Source organism: Humulus lupulus, chromosome 4 (genome assembly GCF_963169125.1).
Source record: "Humulus lupulus chromosome 4, drHumLupu1.1, whole genome shotgun sequence".
Classification (NCBI taxonomy): domain Eukaryota; kingdom Viridiplantae; phylum Streptophyta; class Magnoliopsida; order Rosales; family Cannabaceae; genus Humulus; species Humulus lupulus.
In genome coordinates this window covers 223,975,822-223,989,253 of record NC_084796.1, presented here as the reverse complement: position 1 = coordinate 223,989,253, position 13,432 = coordinate 223,975,822, and the positions used below count along the sequence as shown (strand labels likewise).

At 32.3% G+C, this 13,432-nt stretch overlaps 1 long non-coding RNA gene across 2 annotated transcripts; it reads left to right on the top strand.

Annotated features, from left to right (window-relative positions):
* The first annotated feature begins 1,757 nt into the window (after positions 1-1,757).
* Positions 1,758-13,014, top strand: LOC133829424 (uncharacterized). Of its 2 annotated transcripts, none has more exons than XR_009891766.1 (4): positions 1,758-1,868; positions 4,391-4,501; positions 4,935-4,989; positions 12,865-13,014. It is a non-coding gene; the product is annotated as an uncharacterized LOC133829424 (long non-coding RNA). The 2 variants fall into 2 exon arrangements; XR_009891765.1 differs by having other exon boundaries at positions 12,851-13,014.
* The last annotated feature ends 418 nt before the right edge of the window (positions 13,015-13,432 follow it).

Sequence of the window (13,432 nt, the reverse complement as noted above, 5' to 3'; positions counted from 1 at the left end):
AATGATAATATGCATGTTTTGGTGTATTACATATGCATGTGAACCCATTTTAGAGTAATTGGGTGATTTCATATTTTGTCCATTTCAGGCATATTTGGCATATATGTGATATGTGTGTGGTTCTTTATTATTATTTGGTTATGCTAGGGTTACTCAGCACAAGACGATCACAGGAGGTAAGCTAGTCGGAAAATCACAATGGGATTTATGCTTGACTCGGAGTAAGTCAAGGGGTATATAGAGCATTATCGGGTTATTGGGTAATGGAGTAAATATTTGGTGATAAATTGGGAGTTAGTAAGACCAGGGGGAAATTTAGGAGGTTTTGAATTTTTTGTCTCCGAGGCTGTTTTCGGGACCCCAAGCGTTAGGATTTAGTTGAGATTACTTAAGCTTGAAGTAACCTTTTAAGAAATAAAAAGAACGTTCAGGAAGTTCTCTCTCCTTGAAAGTTCCATTTTCGTCTCTCGATCGCATTTTCAAAGGAAACTTGAGTTCAAGGACATGGATTCAAGTGAGGGTCGAGGCATAGCGATCCTAGGGAAGATTAGAAGCTAATTAGCTAGAGGATTTAGTTGGAAACAACTCAATCGGAGGTAATTCAGGTTTTAAGTTCTAAGTTTTTTAAAGTTTTTAAGCTTGAATTGGACTTTGTGTTTTGATGAGATTTTGATTGGTTTAAGACTTGGGTTTCGTGGGTTTTGGACCATGGGGATGCTTGGGAACTTGGATTCTTGAGTTTGGAGATGTTTGGATGGGTTTTTGGAAGGTTTTAAAAGGTTAAAAATGGGGAAAAATGGCTGGTCCGAGGTTGGGCCACGGCCCTGTTCTTGGGCGCTGCAGCCCAGCCTTGAAGAAGCAGGTGCAGGTTCTGTTTGGCCTAAGGGTCGTGGTGCTTGTCAGGAGGGCCGCGACGCTTGATGTTATTTTTGGCCAAATTGATGTTTTGGTTAGGGGAACTCAAATCTTAGGCCTCGGGATCGTTCCTACTACTTGGTTTAGTGGAATTTGATGTCTCAAAGGATCGGTCTTCGTTCCGGGATTGATTTTACAACTTGAACTCATTGGATCACCATTTGTGGTTGTGAATGGGTTATCACTTGAGACTTGGAGTAAGGATCGTGCTTGAGGCTCGTTTATTGGTAACCTATGCTTGGACCAAAGGTAAGAAAACTGTACCCCATATGTGACATGCATGGTTATTCTTGATCCATGTTGGATGTTTAAATGTGAACATTGATAGCATATTGAATGCTTAGCAATCTTGCTCACTTGGATATGGTTATTATTGAGGTATGTTGGATGTTTAAGTGTGATGCACGAGAAACCTGTGATTAGGGCATGCCATGAATATTGAATATGAGACTGTTCAAAGCTTGAGTCTCTGTGTTTATGCATGATTCCAATTATGCTAGAAACTGTTAAGTAAGCGTGCTGAATGCCCTGTATTTGGATATTTGACATATGATATATGTTTGATATCATTGCTTACTTGTGTATGGCACTAATTGAATAGCACTACAACAATTTTTAGTATATATTACATTAAAAAATAACACATATTTAGAAGTGTTATTAATGGTTGATCAAAATAAAACACACAGAATATTTTGGCGCCATATGAAATAAACCTCAGGCGCCAAATGAAATTTTTTTTTGAGTCTCATCTCTCTCAGCCAAATTTTAATCCCTAAATCTAAGTTACCCAAACAATTTCTCTCAGCCTCCATCTATCACTCTCGTCTCGTCTCAACTCATCTCTTCCTCACGAAGTCACGCTCCAGAGTTCTTTCTCTGCCTCACGAAGTCACGCCTCACGAAGTCACGCCTTCCAGAGATCTATCTCTGCCTCACGCCCACTATCTCAGGTTCTATTCTCTCCTCGGCTTACATATTTTTGAAGGAACGATACCATATGATTCATCCCTGATAATACAAATTGTTGGCTGAATGTTGTAGTTGATTTGCTTACTTTTGCTCCTCTCCTTTTCTTTTTCATAGCTGTAGTTGATTTGATAAAAACCCATCTTTGATAGAAACTAGATTGATATGCAATTTTACAATATTTTAAGTCAAGAGAAACAACTATGAAGATTTAAGAAAGAAAAGCTTTTTCTTTGATATTATTATCTAGTCTTTATCGTGCTTACCATTATATCCCATCAACCATTTTGGAACCAAAGTATTATTTATTTATTTATTAAAAAAAACAAAGCATTTATTGTAAGTAATTATTGATTAGTAGGCTTATTAATCCTTTTGGTTGTAGATATGTACATATATATTGTATGTGTGTGCCTGAAGATTTCGCGTGTCACCTTGTCTCATTCATTGGAACAAAGTTGACTCGATTTGGATATGTATAGGAGTGATTATAATGAATCTAAACTAATGCTTGATTAGCTATAATGGAGAATAGTTAAGGAGAAGAAAAGAAAAGATAACTATATTATAAGATATTGTTATGTTCAATGGTTTAGCTTTAAACCAAAGTATTTTAAAAATTCTCATATACTTAGCCTTAAAAAATCAGCATCTTTTCAATTAGTTAACTACCCTCTTCAGGAATATGATATAACCACTTTAATCTCTAGCTTATGATGATAATGATGATGGAAATAAAATAAAGAGCAAATAAACAAACTGGGGTTTAGGTGTAAAGTACAATTTAGTGGGTTCGTTTTGTTTTTAACATGGAATGATAATATAGCATCATAGATAACCAAGAACACCTACACATCTTATCATAAAATGAATTTTATTCATAACTATGTACATGAGAAAAGGAAAGGGAAAAAAATTGGTCATAAACTTGAAATAGCTAAACTATAAAGGGCTGAGCTGAACAACAACAACAACAAAAGGTAGCTATAAATGTTCATTGGACCTTACTGTTGGGCTTGGTAGTTGCTATCATGCCCATGCTTGCTATTATATAACCATCTTTCTGTTATATTCAGTGGGAAGGGAATTTTCTTTTCCGTAATTATTGGTTACATGGTTTCTTCTGTCCATACTCAATCTGCTTTTCTTCATTTGCAGCAGGATGTAGAAGGAGGTCAATAGCCATCAAAGGTATTGAAAAGATTGCTATTATAATTTGTTGTTCTATATTATGTGCTATAAGGGTAAATATATGATATCTTTTCTGATATATTGGTTGGTAACTAGACTTATAATTGGTTCCAATGTGTGAGGTCAAGTGATATTTATTGCTTCTGCTAGATTCCTTACATGGTTGAATTAGCATGTTTTGATGATTATGTATTGAAAAGAAGATGCTATCTTATAAGCATTTGGTTGCATACATATATGTAAATTGACACCTTGACAGTTTGTACCATGTTTCTGCATGATGTTAGTTTGGCTTCCCTTTATATGATTGTATTTCTTACTATGATTTGAAACATATGAAGAACCTATGTTATTAAACCTCTCCCATACAATTCCCAATGTCTGAAGTTATTGTAGAGAAATCTAGATTAGTGAAGAAGATAAAGACAGAAGAATATGAGAAAAACTAAAAACCATATCTACTGAAATTGAAAGTAAGACCTGAACTTTTTCCCTACAAGTAAAGTATAAACATAACCTTGATGGATTTTTCATATTTGATCTCTAAGACAATTAGCATAATGTGAAAATTTGTTTTTCCTACTTGTCTAGGCATCTACTAATTTGGTTCTAATATAATATGGCACACTGATGAAACGAAGCTGACATATAGTTGAGTCAAGTCCCTAAAACTTGTTTTTACATTAGTTAAATTATAATTAATTAAGGTAAGTGATGTTTTAATTTTCAAAGTCAATTCTAGGTTCCAAATAAATAAAAACTTGTGCTTGTTTTACCAATTTTCTCACACATTACAGCTAGCAACTAAATTTTCTTGTCGTATTTGGGTTTTATGTTTTGAAGTCTTATATATCATTTTCAGTGCCTAGTCTAGTTTTCATAACTTTAATTAATTACAAGCATTTTTTGTCATAAAAATATAAAAAGTTATGCAAATTTGAATCAAACAACACAAATCTAAACCATGCATTTCGTTATATAATTAATTATCATGCCATCATACCTGAAATCTACTCAACAATGGGGCTGCAGTGTATAATCCAGTCGTCATATCTGATATATCAAAAGAATACTATATATACAAACATTTACATGCTTTAGTGTCTATGGTATGAGGTTTTAGTAGCACAAGAATGTTGATATTTTTTTAATCAATGATCATTTGAGTATGTAAATAATATCTATGTCTTTGTTCATGTAATTTTTATTTTTATCTTATAAGCATGTTGTTCTTTCAATACAAGATAATTGTGACATGACTTTTTGATTTATTGGGTTCTCTACACAAGTTTCTAAATTTCTTTAACTCTTTTAGAAATTCAGAAAAGAAGACAAGCAACTTTAGGGAACTCAGGCATTTATAAAGGGATCTCATATTTTCATCTTAGCTAGGTTTGGTTCATTTGGCTATTTTTTCACTTTCAAGGTATTCATTATTGTAGAGAAAATGCTCAAGATAGAACAAACTTTCATGGATTTATCATTTCCCTTATTTGTATCGATAATAAATCTGATTTTTTTATCCTTTTAAATTGGAATACAAACTGTTTTTGGTTTTTTGTTCTTTCTATGTGTGTTGTGTCTGCTTTTCTTTTTATTGTTGGTTTTATTTCAAACTGTTGCATTATTGTTGGCCTTTGCTATTAGTTTTTTTGCTGCTTTTGCTGCCTCTTGTCGTTGTATTTAAGAGTTTTGTTGTTCTTTTTATTTTGTGAGCTCTAGTTTCCAAGGACTCTATAGTGGGTTTGGATAGTTTCTTGGTTGTAAGAGTTGTAATTTTTTTTTATGATGACTCCTAATTAAAGGTCGAATGATGTTGATAGTTTATTAATTGGTATGTAATTTTGCTTTCATTTTAGTGGCTTCATTGGATTTCAAATTGGAGGGAACTTTATTTGCAGCAGTTTGCAAGAGGTATGTTCTCTTTTATTTTTGTTAAAATATTTTGCAAATGTTAGAGGAGTTTGAATATCTTAGATATTCATCCTTAGTGAAGTAGGTTCTGAGATTATTATTATTGTGTGCTGCGGTGATAACGGAAGGTTGAGAACTTGTGTGTATTAGTGAAGTAGATTCTGAGAAATTTGTGTGCTGTGGCGAGATAAGGAAGAAAACTTGTGTGTTGTTTGAATATTTTGAATTGATAATGATTGATGGTTGGTTAATAAATATGGCTGGAATGTTTTCTGATTTTCTGTTAGTTATTTGATGTATATCTAATAAACTTAAAAAACCATAGAAATTTGAAAGTAGAATCCAAACCCATGTGGGGAAATGTATTAGAATAATTATAGAAATAACTTCTTGCAATTCAAAAACTTGGGTAATAAAATGTAAAACATTTTTTAGTGCAAGGCCAGTACATAAAAATTTTTAGTTTGAATATATATATCAAAAACCAAATACAAAAGAAAGAGTAACATCCCATTAACAAAAGTACTATTTATGAGAAAAGGAAAAAAAAAAACTCAATTGGAATATGATACAGGGTCTAGGAAACATGTAAGTGGTCACAATAAATATATTGACACAACTGGAGCTCTCATGAGCACAGAAGATTAAAAAGTATCCCAAAAATCATGTTGTTGCAAAATGGCAAACTTAAAACTATGTTGTTGCAGAACCTAAACTCACCCTGGTTTAATAACCCGTAGCAATATGGAAATGAATAACATTATATATGTATAGTTATGCCAAATAATGACTTTCCTCAATTATGAGAAATGAAAACAAGTTACGTTCGATCATTATTCTTTACTTTCTTACTATTTTAAAATTTATTGGTTTGATGTCTTTTCTCTAGGAAAGAAACCAAAACAAATATGTAATAATTTGAAATGATCTCTTTACCTAATTGGTAAGTCATAATATAATCGAACACCCAATATCACATATATCATTGTTCTTCAAATTATCATAAAGCTGGGCAATCCCCTACAACATTGCAAACAATCATTATCAATCTTAATATTTTCTCCCCCATTAATGTCAAAATAATATTGCATATCTATATCTTAGAATACATATTTAACTAGTTTATATTCAGAATGTTTACAACAATTACTTTTCTTGTTCCCCCGTCTATATAAGAACTCGTTCATGCTCCAACACATATCATCAAAAAATATTATTCTTAATATACTTTTACAGTCTATCATAGCTAACTAGTGCGCCATAGAAATCATTAATTCTTTCAGTAAAAAAACATGATGAAACAAGTTATCATTTACTCATCATTCCTATTTCTCTTTTTCTGCCACTGCAAAGGAGCAACTTTAGCTCACTCTCCACCCCAAGCTCCATAAAAACCCATAACTAAAGCCCCAGCAAAAGCTCAAACCTTAACCCATTTAGTAAGCTCAAACCTTAACACAATTCTTACTATTAGTAGCAAGGTGGTCAATGTTAATTAGCCTTCAATGAAATCCTCTTATTCAAATATATATATATAAATATAAATATATATTTATATCAAATATATATATAAATGTAAATATATATAATATTTCTTTGAGATGAGGATTGGAAATGCCAGAATTATCTCAAGTTTAGCAATAAGACTAAATAAACAGCTTAAATTCATTTCTGAAGTCAAAATCAAGTAATTTTAAAAATAAAATCATATAGTATATTTTGGTTGATACAATTTTGTATTTACCATTACATAGACTTATCAAAATTTTGCTTTTTGTTGGTTAGAACAGGACAACTAAGTTGGTGATCATGTTGGATAAAAATTGGCTACGCTTCAATAGGTAATAAGAATTAGGGATTTAATTAGTGCTAGATTAGTAAAATTAGTAACTTACTATATTTCTTACTAATATATTATAAATATGAACTTGTCTTTGAATTGTAGAGCCTCAGATGAGTATAGAGAAGACGCTAAGAATTTTGTAGAAATGTCAGAAAAGCTAGCTGGTTATCGAGAAAAGTTATTGTGTCCATGCAAAGTTTGTCGAAACTTAAGTCACCAATGTATTAACATTTTGTATGAACACTTAGTCATTTATGGGATTGATCCAACATACAAAATCTAGTTTAATCATGGGGAAGAATTATCAAGAGATGATGATGTAGAGACAATGGAAACCTTTGATTCTTACAACTTGTTTAGGGCTACAAATATTCATGGTTGTGATTTTGAAAGTCATCTAGAAGGTCATGATGACACTTTTATGGAAAAAAATAGAAGATGCAGACACTCCATTATATCCACAATGCACTAAATATACTAAGTTATCGTCAATTGTTGCATTGTATAAGCTTAAAACTACCAATGGATGGTCTGACAAAAGTTTTGATGAATTGTTAAGACTTTTGAATGATATGCTTCCTTTAGATAATATGATCCCCAAGTCTATGTACGAGGTTAAAAAATTTCTTCGATTATTTGATTTAGGATATGAAAAGATTCATGCGTGTGTTAATGACTGCTGTTTGTTTAGAAAAGATAAAGAAAACTTGCAAGAATGTCCAACATGTGGAACTTCATGTTGGATGTCAGATAAGCTGACTAAAAAGGTTTGACATGGTGTCCCAGCAAAAGTTTTAAGGTACTTTCCTATAATCCCTAGGTTGAAACAGATGTTCATGTCTAAAAGAATTTCAAAGGAATTAAGATGGCATCACAACAATAAAAGTTGCGATGGGAAAATGCGTCACCCAGTGAATTCAGTAGCATGGGAGCTAGTCAATGATAAATGGCCATCATTTTCAAATGAAGAGAGAAATATTAGACTTGGCCTTTCCACAGATGGATTTAACCTATTTAGTAATTTAAGTTCTAAGTATAGTGTTTGGCCTGTATTGTTGGTCATGTACAACTTACCCCCATGGTTGTGCATGAAACAGGAGAATATTTTATTATCAATGTTAATTCCAGGACCTAAACAACCTGGGAATGATATTGATATATACTTAGAACCCCTCGTAGAGGACTTGAAATTATTATGGAATGAGGGTGTTGATGCTCATGATTCATTGGACAATACAAATTTCAAGTTGCGGGCTATTTTGATGTGGACAATCCAAGATTTTCCAGCATACGGGAACCTTGCTGGTTGTAAAAATAAGGGATGTTTCAGTTGTCCCCTATGTGGTTATGGTACTCATTCAGAGTGGCTAAAACATAGTGGGAATTTTTCATATCGAGGTCATCGGAAATTTCTTAAAGAAGACCATCCATTTCGGAGTAAAAGAAGTTGGTTTGATGGAGAAGAAGAGCATGGAAATCCGCCAAGAATCATGAATGGGACTACAATTTCTGAACACCTTAAAGATTTTGTGAATGTTTGGGGAAAATCCACTTCAAAGAAAAGGAAACAAAATGATTCAAAAGAAATGTGGAAAAAGCGTTCCATATTTTTTCAGTTACCTTATTGGAAGGTTAGCACATTCTTACTACTCTAAAAAATTTTTGTGTAAATTATTGTTTTTGGAGGAATTTCATTAGTTATTTCTTTTGCAATTTTTTTAGGAATTGTATGTTCGTCACAATTTGGATGTGATGCACATAGAGAAAAATGTTTGTGAAAGCAACTGTAATACATTGCTAGATGTTGCTGGAAAAAGTAAAGATGGACTAAAAGCTCGCTTGGATTTGCAACATATGGGTATTAGGAGTGCATTATACCCACAAGAGAAGGGGACTAGAACCTATCTTCCTGCAGCTTTACACACACTATCAAAGCTTGAGAAAGAATTATTTTGTAAAAGGTTGTTCTCATTGAAAGTACCTGATGGATATAGCTCAAATATTCGAAATTGTGTTTCAATGGAACAATGCAAGCTCATGGGCCTTAAGTAACACGATTGCCACATTTTGATGCAACAATTACTACCGGTGGCTATAAAAGGATTGATGCCATTGGGTCCAAGAGATGCTATAATAAGATTATGCACGTTCTTTAATCGAATATCTCAACATGTTCTTGATAGAGAAAACATAATGGCATTAGAAAATGATGTTATTGAAACTTTATGCTTACTAGAGAGATTCTTTCCACCATCATTTATTGATGTCATGATTCACTTAGTGGTTCATATCGGACAAGATGCACGACTATGTGGACCAGTCCAATTTCGATGGATGTATCCATTTGAGAGGTGAATCACTAAGACTTAATTGTTTTGTTTATTCTTATTAGTTTATGTGAACATTCTATTAATGATGAGCAATTGTGTGATTAATAGACACATGAAGATATTGAAAGATTATGTCAGAAATCGAGCAAGGCCTGAAGGTTGTATTGCAGAGTGTTATCTTGCAGATGAGTGTGTAAGATTTTGTAATGAATTCACTAACCATTCAATTGAACTAAACACAAAAGAAGGTTGAAATGAAGAGTGGTCAAATGATGTGATACTTGAAGGTCGTCCAATTTCTAGGAGGAAAGAAATTATATTGACAGATGAGTTATTAGAAATTGCACATCGATACATTCTGTTAAATACATCTGTTGTGGAGCCTTTTCTAGAGTAAGTGTCTGATATTTGAAATTATTATTTTTTATATTAAAAATGTAGTAATACTAACTCATTGGTCCTATAAATTAGGATTCACCTAGAGGAGTTGAAAAAAACTAACAAAATATATGAGAGAAATAGTGGATTACTTTGGAAGAAACATATACAAAAATTTTCAACATGGATGAAGGAAAAGGTAAATTAATGCAAACTAACTAGTTCATATCAGTTGTTTTAAATATCATTCAGAAAATTAACAATGTCATACTATTATTTGTATAGGTTCCTATGCATTCCTCAACTTGTGATGAAACTGATTTGTTGAAATGGCTAGCATATGGACCCAGAAAACATGCTGCTTCCTACACTGGATATATTATCAATGGTCAAAGATTCCACATACATGACATTGAGAAGTCTACACAGAATAGTGGTGTCTCAATTGAAGCTACAACTATGTGTAGATCTAGTGCCAAAGATGTATCTCAAGTTCCTAATTTAGTTTCATACTATGGGGTTATAAGGGAGATAATCTTGTTAGATTACTATATAGTTCAGATTCCAATTTTCAAATGTGATTGGGCAAATGTCCCTAACGGTGTTAGGGTGGAGGATAGTCTTACTTTAGTTAATCTACACCAAAGTCAATGGTCTGTTGGTAGAGACCCTTTTATTTTAGCCTCACAAGCTAAACATGTTTTCTACTCAAGAGAACATGATTCTTCCAATTGGTATGTGGTGATTAGGGCACCCCCTAGAGGTTTTTATGACATGGAAAATTATGATGAGCAAGAATTCATGCCTATAATGTTTGAAGTTACTGAATCTAAGTTATATAATGTAGTGGAAGATGAACAATATGTTAGAGATGATTGTGAGGGTATATTAGTTTGATTATTGTTGTGTCTTTTGTAAATTGTAGAAGATGTTGCACTTGACATTTAAAGTTGTAATCAATGGAAATTTCAGTTTATACTTCAGCTCATTAATTGGTTGTTTCTTATTTGTGTCTTTTTAGCGAAGAATTCTTGAAAACATATGTCTTTTATTTATTTACTTATTTTTTGCTGGCAGTGGCTAGTATATGATAATTAAATTTTGCGAAATTTGAGAAAGCTTTGGACATTCCTGTCAATAAAACTTCCATTAGAACTACAAAGAGCCCTAGCAAAGAGAGACATTAAGGAGAAGAGAGTGATTCTAGGGCCAAGAGAGAATTTGCAAAAATGAAAGGCATCACATGGGCCCAAAGTCCAACATTCACCTTCAAAATCTAACATATATGTATACAAGACAAAATTCTGGATATATAAACTGCAATAAGTATAGTTGCAATTTCATTAGCACTCACCTCAGTGATTGGAATAATAGGATCTAGTTGCATTTCCCACCAATCATAAGCAGTAACAGAGTTGAACTCATCAATAAATTTGTTAAAAGCATCTTCATACTTGCTGCCCAAAAAGGATTGTAGCATAAATGTGAGACAAAATAAACAGATTAACAGGATACTAACATGATTATGTTTCCAATCTTACTGGCTTCAGAGCATGACGTGCCATTTAACCAAAATGTGTTACTAAATAATGCCTTATACAAAAATCAGTTCATAATGATTGTTATGGTAGAAATAATATTATTTTACACAAAGAAAGACCAAAAATACATCTTCAACTTAAAAACATTGGAATATAAATACTCCGGAAGGAAAAAAACGTAATAAAACTCGACACGAGAAAGTGCTTGTAAAAAAAGAAATATGTTTACATATGTATATACATACCACAAATAATGAAAGAAGATATGGGAAATGGTGATGACTGTCATGTTGAATCGAACCTACACGGTTATAAGAACCTGAACAAATAAAATTTATCCTTAAAGTATTTAACAACATAGCCAGAAGAACCAATATGCATGATAGCAGAACTGAGAAATGCCAGGGTCCTCCAAAAGTATAAAGAAACTCTTCAAGAGGAGTATAGCAATTTGGCATTCTATACTTGTCAGATATACACTTATAGGAACCAAAAATTCTACAAAGAAGTAAATAGGATATGTAAAGCTACCTCACATATATATATGAACTCAGCACGACTAGGAAGAAGATCAAGTGAACAAGGAACACAAAGATTGTCATCTGAGCCATCATTATCTTTATATGTGCCAATAAGGCATTCCTGTAAAATTGTATAGCAACTAAATAAAATTTATGTACAACACAATTCAACTTGTATAAGTAGACTAAGTGCTGGCACTAAGAATATTCTCTTAGTCAAGAAAACAACCAAATGGGAGTTTCATCGCTTTGATTCAACATTCAAATAACATAAAACTTGAAAAATCTCCTCAGTTCTAGGTACCCTACTTTATATTTCATGGAACTTGTACTACCCTGATTTCTAGTGATTATAAAGGAATAATAAAGGGGAAGAAGAATGATTTTGCTGGCCAAAGCTTGAAAACATATGTCTTTTATTTATTTATTTTTCGCTAGCAGTGGCTAGTATATGCTTATGCATACTTCTTTTTCATTTTTATTTAGTTAATTAAATTTCTACTCTGTACTCTCTAGACGTGCATTTTTGTAACAAATGACAACTTTTAGTTAAAATAAATTGGATATCATTTATTCCAATTTAAGCATATTTAAATTAAATAATTTTTGTTTATAGGGGAACATGTTACAAGCTTTTTTCAGTAGATAGTAGTGAAATACCAAATTTAACTGATCTCATAATAATATTTGAAGCAATTAAAACTAATCATATAAACTATATAAACTATCTATTATCAGTGATTATTTTTTTGGGTATCTATTACCGGTGATTGAACCAAAACAAATAAAAATGAGTGGTAGTTGGTGAGAAAATACATATATGTTGATAATATGTGTGATGATTTTATATTTAAATTATATAAATACTTACTATTATGTATAAGGTTAGACACAAACTTTTAGAGAGAGAGAGAAAACTTTAAAAAAAAAACAATAGTCCAAAACAAAAATCAGTGCAATTACTAAAACAGTCGTATGTAATGTAAAAATTCTACATTTTTATGGAGTGGAAAAAGTAAATATAAAATAATATGAGGATAAAAGTGGCAAAAATGATGGACCAAGAGATGCTTATCCGCTCTTTTACTATTAGTATGACACTTTGAATTTTTATTTCTTTGATGCCAAGAATGACTGTTTATTTCTTTCTTTCTGACTTTTATTATAAGTTTTTTTTTTTTTGTGATAATTGATAATATGTTGTTATATATGATTTTTGTAACTCATCAAAATTCGTACTAATTATAGAAACGGTTGATCAGAAACTAGTCAAAGAGTTTGCCAAGTACATGATATGTCACCTCCATCGACAAAAGGAAAGAGGCCAAAACACATACCTACAGGAAAATTAGTTAAACTCCTCAATGAAAAGAGGAAGAGCTTTAGACTAAATTTGGAAATGGATAAGGTTGTTGAAGAGAGATATACTAAGGATGTGTCTCCAAAGAAAAAGACACGTAGAATGATTGTAAGAAATGACTCTTCTAATGAAGAAGAAATACCCATCTCCCCTGTGACAAGGAGTTCTCTTAAAAATCTATTTGAGGTTGAACAAACAATAGACTCTCTTGAAAAAATAGTGAGACCACCTACTAATGACCTAATTTCTCCATTCTTAGCTTCAATGACAGCCACTAGGGGATCTATTAAAAGAGTGGTTGAAGTAGAAATTAGTCCTTCAAATGACCATGCCATCTCACCAACAGCCACAAGAAAATCACAACGCCTACAAATCCCATAAAACCCAAATGAAACAATTGTTGAAAAGTTGCCAGACGAACAAGAACTACCTGAAGAAGTTGTTGCACCTATTACCCAAAAGAGAACTAG